The sequence below is a fragment of the Dermacentor silvarum genome, chromosome 1 (genome assembly GCF_013339745.2).
Source record: "Dermacentor silvarum isolate Dsil-2018 chromosome 1, BIME_Dsil_1.4, whole genome shotgun sequence".
In the NCBI taxonomy this organism is placed as follows: Eukaryota; Metazoa; Arthropoda; class Arachnida; order Ixodida; family Ixodidae; genus Dermacentor; species Dermacentor silvarum.
Window position 1 is genome coordinate 250,701,985 of NC_051154.1, and position 13,092 is coordinate 250,715,076.

Sequence of the window (13,092 nt, forward strand, 5' to 3'; positions counted from 1 at the left end):
GTTGTCTGCAAGGAGACACAGTCCCTCCAATACGAAACAGGGCGCCGTGCCTCATGGACCCTCTTCTCTACGTCACGTCCGTGTTTTGCGCTGCACTCGAAAAATGCATTGCATCCAACTAGCCCAACTGTATGTGTTATTACTATTTACTGAATGATTGGAAGAAGCCTTCGACCTATAAGAAGGGGAAAGAATTTGACGTGAGCCTCAACGGGGACTATCTCAGCAACCTCTGGGTTCCAGATGACATTACATGTTATATTCAGCAACGCTGGAGATGACTCGCGAGGTACACGAGCCGACAAAGTCTAAGGTTGGGTTTGAAAATGCAAAAGGATAAAGTATGTTCGTAGGCCTGACAAAGGGACAATAGTTTGTTACTGGTAGTCAGTCAATACAGAATCTGTGCCAGAGCACGTTTATCTACGCCAGATAGCAGCCGCGGACCCGGATCATGAGAAAGAAAATTTCAAGCACATAAAAGAGAGGTTGGAACGCATATTCCATGCACTCTGCAAGCTATGAACGGCACATGACCAGAAAAGTATACCATATTTGCATTTTACCTGTATTAACCTGTGGAGCTGCAACTTCTAGCATAACAAAGAAAACTTGGACCGCGCAACTATATATATGGGAACTGAAAATGAAAGGCGGAACGTTATGGAGTGAGAAAAAGGGCAATATGGATCAGAGAGAAAACGCGAGTATAGCTGATATTCTAGTTGCGATTAAGAGAGATAAAAAAAGCGGAATTCAACAAGTCCTGTAATGCAGAGAGATGATAACCGATGAGAGAGAGACACAGTCGGGCCTGGCAGAAGGTTTGGGTGGTGTGATGATCGAGATTATGAAATATCCAGCCACATGCCGGATGACGGAGTCAGCTCCACAAGGGAGGTCGCTGGGAGATGCCTTGGTAACGCAGTGGACTTAAAATTGGCTGATTGCTATCACAGACCATCATACTCTAAGAATGGTTTGCACCCTTTGGGGCGTATCTTGTCCTAACAATAATCGTCATCCGTCTTGCGTGCCTTCCTTTAACGCTGAGCTCCCGGTACATCCAGGTCACGAACGGCATGCGCGTTAGGCGCATTCTTGACAGGAAAGTAGCGAGCGCAGAATTTTCAAGAAGCAAGTGCAAGCAAGACAGATGGCGATTATTGTTTGGCGACAAGATATGGCCCAAAGGGTGCGAAACTTTTATAAGAGTGCAGTGCACTCTAGTAAACACCATAAGTCCTGTCTCCCGGGTGAATTTCCAGTTATTCAACTTGCCCTATTGCACTGCCCTGCGTGTAATGAAGTAATGCCGGGTACTTACTATCGCCTTCTCAATGCAGACATTACTGGTGCTTGATGATGTGAAAGACAGAAATACGTAAAAAAGTAAAACGGCAGTGGTTAACGCCGGACAATCAGGGTTACAAAGGAATATACTGTATGGAACGCGTCGAGCACTATACATATATAGCCAAGTGCTCGCCAGGGCTGTGGTGTGAGGTTGAGCGTCAACGGTCCAATAATTAGCCACCACATCTTTGTGTAACTGAAATGCACCTAATTTACCGCTAATCCAATGGGCCCGAGGAAGAAGTTTCCCACTGCCGACGCTGCAGCCTGTTAACTACCTAGCATTATCATCGTATACCACCTTGTTGCCCGGACTCTACAAGCATATGAATTTCCGAGTGCCGGGACACAAACAAACACGACCAAATCACCTCACTGCAGCACGTGCTCAATACATATACTTCACGGTAATAACAAGCAGTGCACCGAAAACCCCAAATTCTTGAAACCATTTTGAAACCGTTCCTTGAAAGCAGGAATGAAAGCAAAGTTGTGGCTATTTCGACGGCCTGACGGCAGCTTTGGCGGCTCATTGAGTCGGAAGAGAGTTGTCACTTCCGTAAAATAATTCTTTATTCTTCCCTTGAAATGACCTACATTAAAATCCTCAAGAGGCCGCTGGACAAATATCGCCGAACAAGTTATTTGGTGACTGGAAACAGACACGTACCTCTATGGTGATCTCGTTCACTGCCCTCACTCGTGTGGACGTACGATATTATTCGCGGTAAGTAGCGAGGGGCTCTGTAGTAGCAGACGACGCGACGCAGCGGGCGCTAGCTGCGATATTCGCTTCGCTGACCATTGACCGAAGCACCCCACTTGCAGGTGCGCCAAAATGGTTCCTTCTCACGCAGAGAGCCCTCACACACAGAAGTCACCAACGCATTCAACTGCGAACAAATTTGACCTCGTGTATGGTACCACAAAAACTGAGACAGGCAAGAAATAATGCAAGAAGCACTCGTGTATCTTGATAGTCGCTGGACGGGAAGCTACTAGTACTAGTAAGAAAATAGAAACATTTATTAATCAGTAGCTTTAGACATTACTAGTGTCTAAAAGCCCTCATATTGCGACATATCTTATCCTGTTAAGTCTTGCCAAGTCTTCTAGCCATCTCTTGCACAGCAGTTAAGGGGTTCAGAGGGAACCGAGACAGTCAGGCGCCGCTAATATTAGAAACTTGAATACTCTAAACAACTGCACCAAGATCGCCTGCAATATCGGAAAAAAATAAAAGTTTTCTCTTCTCTGTCTTCTTTCTTTTTTTCTTTTTTTTTTGAGGGGGGGAGGGGGAGAGTCGAGGCGTTGGCACTGTATGACACAGCTCACGCAACGAAAAAAACAAAAAAGGACGGCGTCAACTACTGTGAATATGTGCTTCGCCAGCTCCTCAACAGGAGTGGAATGTTGGCCTTGCTCGTGGTTCCTGTGCAACAATGACACCTGCGATAGCTCTTCCGCATTTAAATAGTGTACCGTTCTGAGCAAGCGTTGGGATCGACAGATTCATGAAATGATCCAAACCTTAAAAATTGTGCAGTTGGGCGCTTCCTGTGTAAGCACTCCCTCGATAGGTCTATCGACGAAAGAATTGTAATCTTTGTTAAACAAGGGCATCGTTTGTCACGTGGGTGTGTGACTACGGGCAACCAGCCGTCTTGATAATTATATACTAAACTTCGTGAACTTCAAATTTCTCATCCTAAGACGCTTGTTTCATTGGCATACTGGCGGGAGGCCGCCGAGATGGACGAGTACATACCGTAGCGGACAAAGGCTAAACTGGCTACCGAATATCAGCGTAAATCAATTTTGCCTACCGCGGCGCCCTCCTGATGCTGGCGGTGCATCATCATCATCATCATCATCATCATCATAAGCCTATTATTATAGCCACTGCAGGCCGAAGGCCCCTTCCAGCGATATCCAATTACTCCTGTCTAGCGATAGCAAATTCCAACTTGCGCCTCTATATTTCCTAATTCCATCAACCCCTCCCCTCCCCCCTTATTTTCTTCCGCCGTCCATGCTTCCCTACCCTTGGCACTCATTCTGTAAGTCCAATGGGTATCTAACATACGCTTTAGATGACCTGCAAGAAATTATATGGCAAGATACATTATGACACTCTCTAGCGCTTCCAGTCGCCCCACTCTTGCTAACAGCAATCTGTCTTATACACGCTTAAGCCCCCAGTCTATTTTCTGCAAGCGTGGAGAACTACCAATTTTTCTTATCAAATCAAATAATGGGGCTCAACATGCAGAAACAACACAAGGGCCGTAGTGTGGGGCTCTGGATTAATTTCGACCACCGCAATCTATAACTACAGAAGCCTGTTTGCTTGTTGCCTCCATAAAAATGCGGCTGTCGCGGTCGAGAATCAAGCCTTCCACCTCGCGCACAGCAGCATCCCGCCATTGTCGGTGGGTCAGCAGGGTGGATCTTTATTAAGGGTCACGATGATTGTGATAATGGTCCGCAAGCCTCTCAGGTGCCCCCGCTGCCTAGGTTATCCCACTATTCAGATGGAACGACGTTTCACTCTCCGTCATCGGATTCTCTAAATGTTTGCGCTTAATTAGTGATGGTTTATGACTGTTTATTGCACAGCAGTGCTCGCAACAACGCTTTCCTCAAGAAGTATTATTGCTTTTATCCCTAGAATTTTTCTGTTGTACTTAAATAGACATTTGATTTGAGCGTAAGTTGCTTGTCACAAAAGAGCGCGTAATCCAAGCGCGCGCCGCGTGTCACGCAAGCCAGTGAAAGAACACGCAAGCCAGTGAAAGAGAGAGAGAGAGAGACACGCGCGCGCCGAGACACCTTCCCACCCGGTGAGTCGAGAGAGATAACTACAGCGTGAGCGTGCGCCAACAGCATGAGTCATCACCCCCCCCCTTGACAAAGCTCCGACAGCAGCGGTCGAAGGTACGAGAAAAGACTCGAAGGTTCCCAAGCTTTGGCCATGCTACGAGATCACGACTCCGGTAGGAATGTTCGAGAACGACTGTGGAAGCTAAATAACCGCCGTGCGAGAATCGTCAGTAGGAGTTCAGGAGTTCTGTCCGCACCGGTGAAGTGATGTAACATGAAGACCGAGCGTCTGCGGAAGAAGGGGATTCCCCGGCAAGCTAGTCGACGGGTTCATCGGGCGTCTGCATTTCCGGAAGAAGTTCCTTCTTCGAGATTTGCGGGAGCTACGCCGAGATCGTCTGACTCTAAGACCAACCAGCACGGTGAATACGATTGGACACTTAGTGTTCCTATTTATTTTGTACTTTACGAGTTGGACTCTTACTGCTTGTCGTGAATTATTTTCTTGTGTTTGTTAATACCCATCTGATTTGTATTGTGTTGTGTCTAGCCTGAGTGTGCAAGTGTGTGTGTAACTGCCTTGTGTGAAGAATATATTTTGTTGTGTTTTGACAGGTCTGGGCTCTGACTCGGTCTTTGGACAGCAACCGGCGTTCGCTGGCGCACCAGAGGGCCCACTCTTAATTGTCCTTGATTTCGTGGGATTATTTTCGGAAGCTGATGAGTCGGCTTTGGAATTTGGTCCGGCGTCTACGCCTCGTTCACGGGGTCTGTGACATTGCTAAAGTGATAGACAGGCGGGAAGACGGGTGATCCCAGTTTCTACAGATAATTTATTCATATATAAATTATTATGATTAAACGAAACCACGTAATAGTTTTATCTAAGACATCTATAAAGGCGCACTGTGCTTCTCCCACTAAGTGCCGAGCGCCGCGAAAAGATGCTCTTTTCCACGCTGTTTACCATCTCCGCGCTTGGCGACAAGACGGGAGATGTGGACAGGACGTCGTTAGACGCCGCTGGACGACTGCCGCCCACGCTGGTCGACTGAGCTTGCAGCAGGGCGTCTCGGCGACCAGATCGCCTGTCAGCTCTCGCACCTCAGCCTCAACAACAGCCTTCCTCAATTCTACCTTGTCGAGCTTACGCTGAAGGCCTTCCACCTTGTGCTTGTACTTCTCGATGGGAACGCTGTACATGCGTGGAAATGAGCACGTTCACAGTGAGCACATTCTTTTTGGCCTGAAGCTCGATCTTCATGGCCCGCTCAGCGCATACACCACGGTGTTGTACGTTCGCGTGCAGCTGAGCTTCAGCGCCGTCGCTGTCCCAATCACAAGGACGTTGCCCGAGCCACCCAGCGAGTCCTTCAGGATGTGGGTGAGCTGGGAGTCCTGGTACGGCACCTGCTGTGTCCCTTTCTTCGAGCGGGCGTCGATGCAGTTGCCGAAGGCCAGGAACGACAGGCTGAGCTTGGTACCCTCGCGCATCCGATCCTTTGTGTCTCTACTGGCCGCCGCTGCGCGCTCCGAGCCGGCAAGGTCAACAGAGCGCATCGAGAGGCGAGTTTCCTTGCTCGTGCTTGTCGCATTCTCTGTTACTGTGACGTAGCTCTGGAAGATGGCGTGCGACCACTGCTGACTCAGCGTTAGCGTCGGTGGCATGCTGCGTCCGGTACTTTTTTGCTTTCAAGAGCAGTTCGAGAAGTGCGCCTGCCTCCTTCACCTTGTGTATGGTGATGTACAATAGGGCAATGCTTATGGCCGGGTCGAGGCACAGCAGGTCTCGAACAACCTTGTTGTAGACTTCCAGACAGGTGACTGCTACGTCGCATGTCTGGCCCTCTGACCGTAGCTTGTCCACGCGCTGGTAAAACTCGCTGGCCATGAGGAAGACCACTCCGTGGCATTCCTCGGAGCCCAGCAATGCAAAAGCTTTGTCGGTGCCAGTCGAAATGCACGCGAACACAGAGCAATTGCACCCTTTAAGGAGCATCGTCAGCATGCCCCTGGTGGTGTTCTCAAACACATACACATTGTCTTTTGTTTCATCCAAGAACTGTTGAAACATGAACCTTTCGTCTTCATTGTGCTTGACGTTACCCCCGCCTTCAAAATGGAATGACTGCGCCTGGGCCTTGGGGTTGAACACGTGGCATCTGTCGTCCAGCACGCGGACGATGCTTGGGGTCTGAAGGTCACGAACGCTCAGTAGGCGCACACGCACTGCCACGTTCACCCAAACCCCGGGCGACGGCTGGTCTTTCTTTGATTGGCGTCGTTTCGTGGCTGACGACTGCGCGACCTCGTTAGAACGTCTCTTGCGGTTTGGCGACACCATTGTAGACTCCTCCGTGGTAGGGTGCCTCGATGTTGTGGGAGTCAGCCTTACCATGGGCGCGGGCGTGATGACCATAAGGACGATGCTGGTGGTCTCGGAGTCACGATCGCTCTGTAGGCGCATGCGCACTCCCATGGTCAGGCGTACCCCGGGCGAAAGCGGGTCCTTGTTCGATCGGCAGCGTTTAGGGGCTGACGAGTGCGCGGTCTCGTTAGAACGCTCTTGAAGTCTGGCGGCACCAATGTAGATTCGTGCGTGGTAGACTGTATAGATGTCGAGGAATCCGGCCTGACCAAAGACGCGGGCGTGATGATCTAAGATGGCGATCGTCCAGTCGGGCACCGGGCACGTTTACCACCCCGTGCTCGGCTTACTTCGTCCTCTTCACCGTTGGAGCCATAGGCGCCACCTACGTGTTCAGAGTTCTGTTACCCACATCATTTAATGTTTCGTTTGCGCTGCCGCCACGTTTGCAGTTACAATTTTATTACGGCCTAAAGCTTCCTGAATCATTGTTAGCGCCGATATGCACGGCTTTTAATCCATACTTTTGCATTACTTCTGTAAATCCTGACACTAGGAGGCCAAGTGCATTCGAAGCAGTAGTGGCGGATATATGCCTCATCCGTATTTTTTCACTTCAACTTTTTTTTTATTTGCACTGAACAGACACTATATATATATATATATATATATATATATATATATATACAGGGTGTCCCAGCTATCACGCAGCACGATTTAAAAAAAGAGGCACGGCGTTACGCGAAGCAAACCTAGTGCGTATTGTTTCCAGTAGAGTGGAGTAGCCAGCAGTAAATTTTTATTACTGAGTTTTAATTAGCTAATTGTTATGCATTATTTAACTCGAGAAGTACTGTCTTAATTATCAAAATGTCAATGAGAAAGTTGTAGAGCAACATGAAAATCTCTCCATAGAGCTTTCTGTTGCAATAACTAAATGTGTTTTTCCGGGTGTGAAATCAGCTCGCAAAGACACGCCGAATTGCCGCGCGACTGGCCGCTCAAGGCACTTTGCGTGTATTCGCGGGCTTCTTTCACGCTCTGAAAAACTCATATATGTAGCACGTATTGATCAACAGGAAGCTATACCGAGAGTTTTTCATTTCGCTCTACAATTTTTGTTATATATATGTATATATATATATATATATATATATATATATATATATATATATATATATAAAACTGAGTAAACCATTCAGTGGCGATTTCGTACAACTTTCGATTCCCCATGGCCAAGAACGCCTTTTCGGAAAAAAAGAAAACAGAAAGAAACATTTCATTTTATTCCTGAATAGGGCATATGCAACATTATGCAAGCAAACCTTCCTATCAATCTCGTTTCGCCCAAAAATATGATGGACGTCGCCTTCGAAGTGGAAATAAAAGAGGAGCACACGATCTATAGTGCCGCTATTCATGCCACCATTTCTTCCTGACTACATTCTCGGTGCTTGCATGCGTGCCCTCGGCTGAATGGCAGCGTTGAATATGTTGCTGAAGCGTGACGACAAATACAGGAGACTAGAACACGTAAAAATAGGACAGTGGTACGTGTCACGTGAGCGGGCCCGGAGGTTGGTCATATTGTGCATATAGAGGAATCTAATGATGCGAAAGAAAGAAAGAAAAAAAAGAAAGAGATATAGATATAAAGAAAGAAATTAAGAAAGATAGAAAGTAAGCAAGCAAATTAGGGGAAAAGGGGGGGGGGGACGAAGCTTTTGCGAAACGCCGAGTTTTATAGGCGTTCGCCACTACTACCGGGCGTTTTACCGCGCTGCCAACTCAACTGTAAGCGTTCCCACCATGCCACGCTGCAAAATCGGTAAAATGGAGACACATGTTTATCCATTTCAAATAAAAGTCTGTTTGCAGTTTGCATTCACGGCTCTGCGAAGTCAGCTTATTGCACTTCATCTCTACATAATAAGGAACTAATGTACAGACCGTCTTAGGGCAGGATGCAGGGAGCCCCGAGTTCTGCTCGCTCCTTAATTCCATCTGAGTGTGTGCTACGGTAGTGAGCACCTGGGTAAACACGAATGTGACACTAGCGCATATCGCTTCATCATTCAGCCCATCATATTCGTGTAAACGTGAACAGTTATCGGCGGTATCTTAGTGCGTATATGAGAAGCCGCCATTAACGAAGTCTAGTAAACAGCTCGCGCATCGCATCAGACTGCAGGGAGAAAAATCCGAGGCACCATGACGTGTGCTGTATCTCCCGCATTCGCATGGCAGTGTTATGCCACACGTCTTTAAACCAGCATTTACTTGCAGTTACTTGAGCTTCCCCTCACTCTGGTAGAACCCAGCCTTATACGCAAGATGGGTGATCGACCCATCACTTAGTTTAAAGTTAGCGCAATAGCGAGATGAATGGAAATAGAGGTGCCGTTCCGCACACGAACTTTTCCAGAAGAGAGTTTTAGTATAGCGTGATAGCGTACTTTCCGTGCGGGACGATATTCAACCATGCAGTAAACTTCACACGCAAATTGCACAGAAGTGATTTTATCTATTTACCAAGCCTTGCGTGTTCGTCCAAAAACTGCAAGAAACAGCGCAATGACAGCCAGGAGCGCGATGTACACTCTAACCTCGTTATAACGAAACGGGATATAACTAAATAATGGTTACAACGAAGAAAATGAAGTTCCCCTTGAAATTCACACGACGATCCATGTACTTAAAACGTCGTTTTAACGAAGTGTCATTGTCTTGCCAATTGATATAACGAATGAGATTAGTCTCTGAAACCAAAAAATACCCGATCGCTGCGTACCGAGTATATATTGTTACGCGAAGCACGAGTCAGTAAGACGAGCAACTAGTTACAGGTTATATTTATAACAGCGGTTGCAGTGCTGACCGGTTAGATTCACAGCGCGATCGCAGCTCTTTCCCCCTCTTCTTTTCTCGAGTGATGGCGCCCGCGCGCCTCGTTCAAACAATCAAATACCACACGCGTGTAGCATAATCCCCCGGCGGCAGAAGCGACGTCGCGGAGCGTCTAAATTTCATGGAAATACACTCAGATGGAAATGTAACCGCCCCACCGGGTGGGTGATATTGCTTCAGTCGTGTAACGTGCACGATATCACTGGACTGGGAAGCAGATGGGGCGTCAGGGGCGATCTCTTAGGTGACGGGAGTCACGGCACGAAGCACTCGGCAGGGGCCTGCGTAACTAAACAGCAGTTTTTCTGAGCCGACCTGACGCGACGGAGACCATAGAAGCACAAAAGAACCAGGCGGGAAGTGCACGTCTCGATGTCGCCGGTCGTACAAACGCCTTTGACTTTCTTGGGAGTTCAGAAGGCGGTTACGGGCAATTTCCCTTGCGTGGGCAGCGCGGGCGACGGCATCAAGTGCATATTCACTGTTAGGTACCGCGTGAACAGGGAGAGTTGTGTCGAGGGGCAGTGCTAGTTCTCAGCCGAGCAGGAGGAAAAATCGGGAATAACCGGCTGTGTCGTGGCGCGAGGAATTATACGCAAACGTGACAAACGGTAGAGTCAGGTCCCAGTCATGGTGGTCGGAAGAGACATACTTCACGAGCATGTCTGTGAGAGTGCGATGAAGACGCTCCGTGAGGCAATTTGTTTGCGGATGGTATGGCGTGGATAGCTTGTGCTCGTGGCACAGGACTGCAGGATGTCCGCGATAACTTTTGACAGGAATGTCTGGACACGTTCTATGAGAAGTTGTCGCGGAGCTCCATGTAATAAAATCACGTCGCGTAGAAGAAAATCGGCAACATCTGTGGCGCAGCTTTTAGGGAGCGCTCGGGTGATGGCGTAGCGAGTGGCGTAATCTGTGGCCACAGCGATCCACCTGTTCCCAGAGGTAGAAAGAGGAAAAGGACCAAGTAAACCTAAACCAACCCGAAAGAGTGGCTCCGCGGGAATGTCGATTGTTTGAAGGTACCCAGCAGGGAGCGTCGATGGTGTCTTGCGCCGCTGGCATTTCTCACACGCAGCTACACATCTTCGAACTGAGCGAGCAAGCCCTGGCCAAAAGAAGCGTCGGCGGATCCGGTCGTAGGTACGTGACACACCGAGGTGGCCGGCAGTGGGAAAGTCGTGAAGTTCGTAGAGAACAACCGAGCGAAGGTGTTTAGGGATCACAACGAGTAATGCTGGGGCGCCAGGCTGAACGTTGTGGCGGTGGAGTACGCCATCTTGAAGTGTGATTAAGGGACGGGAACTGTCGGCAAGTGGCGATTCCAGGCGGTCAATGATGATACGCAAGGACGGGTCACGGCGCTGCTCGTCGGCGACATGGACCATTGGAAAAACAGAAAAAACGCAGGCGTTGGTGTGCAGGCTCAGACGTAGAGGTCGGGTCTTCGACTGGGTAGCGAGAGAGGGAATCTGCGTCCTGGTGTTGGCGTCCCGACTTGTACGTCACTGTGTAGGTATATTCTTGTAGTCGGAGGGCCCAACGACCGAGCCGGCCAGTAGGATCCGTGAGAGAGGAAAGCCAACACAGCGCATGATGGTCTGTGATTACTGAGAAGGGCTTGCCATATAAATATGGGCGGAACTTTGAAACAGCCCAGAGGAGAGCAAGACATTCGCGCTCGGTAATCGAATAGTAGCGCTCTACAGTTGTCAGGAGCCGGCTAGCGTAGGCTATAACCCAGTCGTGTCCGTGTTGGCGTTGCGCTAAGACGGCGCCGATCCCATAACCACTGGCATCGGTTCGGACCTCTGTAGGTGCGGACGGGTCAAAGTAGGCCAAGATCAGTGGATTGGTCAGAATCGTGATAAGGCGTGAAAATGCGGCAGCCGGAGGGGAACCTAAAGTAAAAGGCACGTCTTTCTTCAGAAGTTCAGTGAGTGGTCGAGAGATTGCGGCGAAATCTTTCACGAACCATCTGAAATAAGAACAGAGCCCCCCAAAACTCCGGACATCTTTGACAGATTGAGGTACAGGAAAAGCCGTTACTGTTCGAACTTTCTCCGGGTCGGGTTCTACTCCGGAAGCATCGACGAGATGGCCTAGCAATGAATCTGTCGGCGCCCGCAGTGGCACTTCGATGAGTGTAAATGGAGCCCAGCCTTGCGGAAGACGTCAAGGATAGCTGCGACGCGCTCAAGGTGCGTCTCAAATGTAGGAAAAAAACAAGGACGTCGTCGAGGTAAAAAGGCAAGTTGACCATTTGAAACCTTGACGCAAAGAGTCCATCATCCGTTCGAACGTGGCGGGGGCATTGCATAAACCGAACGACATAACCTTAAATTGGTAGAGGCCATCTGGAGTGACGAAAGCGGTCTTTTCTTGGTCTTGCTCATCGACGGAAATCTGCCAATAACCAAGTCGAAGGTCAATGGACAAAAAGTATTTGGCACCGTGAAGACAATCAAAAGCGTCGTCGATTCGTGGTAAAGGGTAAACGTCCTTTTTAGTGATTTGGTTTAGGTGGCGGTAATCAACGCAGAAACGCCACGTGCCATCTTTCTTTCTGACGAGCACGAACGGCGACGCCCAAGGACTCGACGAGGGCTCAACAATGCCTTTGGCGAGCATCTTGTTTACTTCCTGCTGAATAACTTGCCGCTCTGCCGTGGACACGCGATACGGTCGACCGTGAATGGGAACAGCATCACTAGTGTTTATCGGATGCTTAAAAAGGGATGTCTGACCAAGTGGTCGATTGTCAGTCTCAAATATGTCGCGCGGTAGGAAAAGAAAAGGCGATATAGGGCGGCTGCTTGGTCAGCGGCGAGGTCCGGAGCGATCATGGGACGTAATGGGCCGTCGTGGTTCAAGGCATCCTGCGGGTAATCAGGAGGACCTGGAGACACGTCGGCTGCAAAAGCAGTGACGTGGTCGTCTGTCACTGACCGGAGCTTGGCCACCGCTATGCCTTCAGGTAATACTTGCTTCGTCAAGCCAAAATTGATAACGGGGAGACACATCCGATTAGCGGCAAGGGTAACGACGGAGTGTGACACAGAGATCTCGCACGCCAGGAGGACATCACGAATAGGTGCGACAACATAGTCGCCATCAGGACCGGTTGCTGTTGAGGCCAATTCAACGAAGGTTAGGGCTTTTGGAGGTAACCGAACAAACGCTGTAGTGCATAGGGTGTTCGGTTGTTAGGGGCGAGCGTCGGAAAGAAGAGCAAACTCGAGGCACAGCGTACCGGTGGAACAGTCGATGAGGCCAGAATGCGTCGTCAGAAAGCCGAGCCCGAAGATTAGGTCATGAGGGCAACTGGTCAGCACGGTGAACAGGACTGGAACTTGGCGGCCAGGAATTCCTACGCGAGCAGTGCACATACCCGTGACGGCAACAGTGGCGCCAGTGGCGACGCGTATGGCTCGAGTGAGTGCAGGGATAAGGACTTTTATTGCGATAGCAATTATATGGACACTTCAACCGGATTTCTGCCGTCGGCGTCGCTGTCGCCGTCGCCGTGAGGTTCCGTATTGATAAAATCTTCGCCGCGCGCCGTATGCCCCAGAGGCAGCGTGCGGGGACGCGCGCTATCACGGAGAGCGAACGCACTCAATCTCCCACGCGCA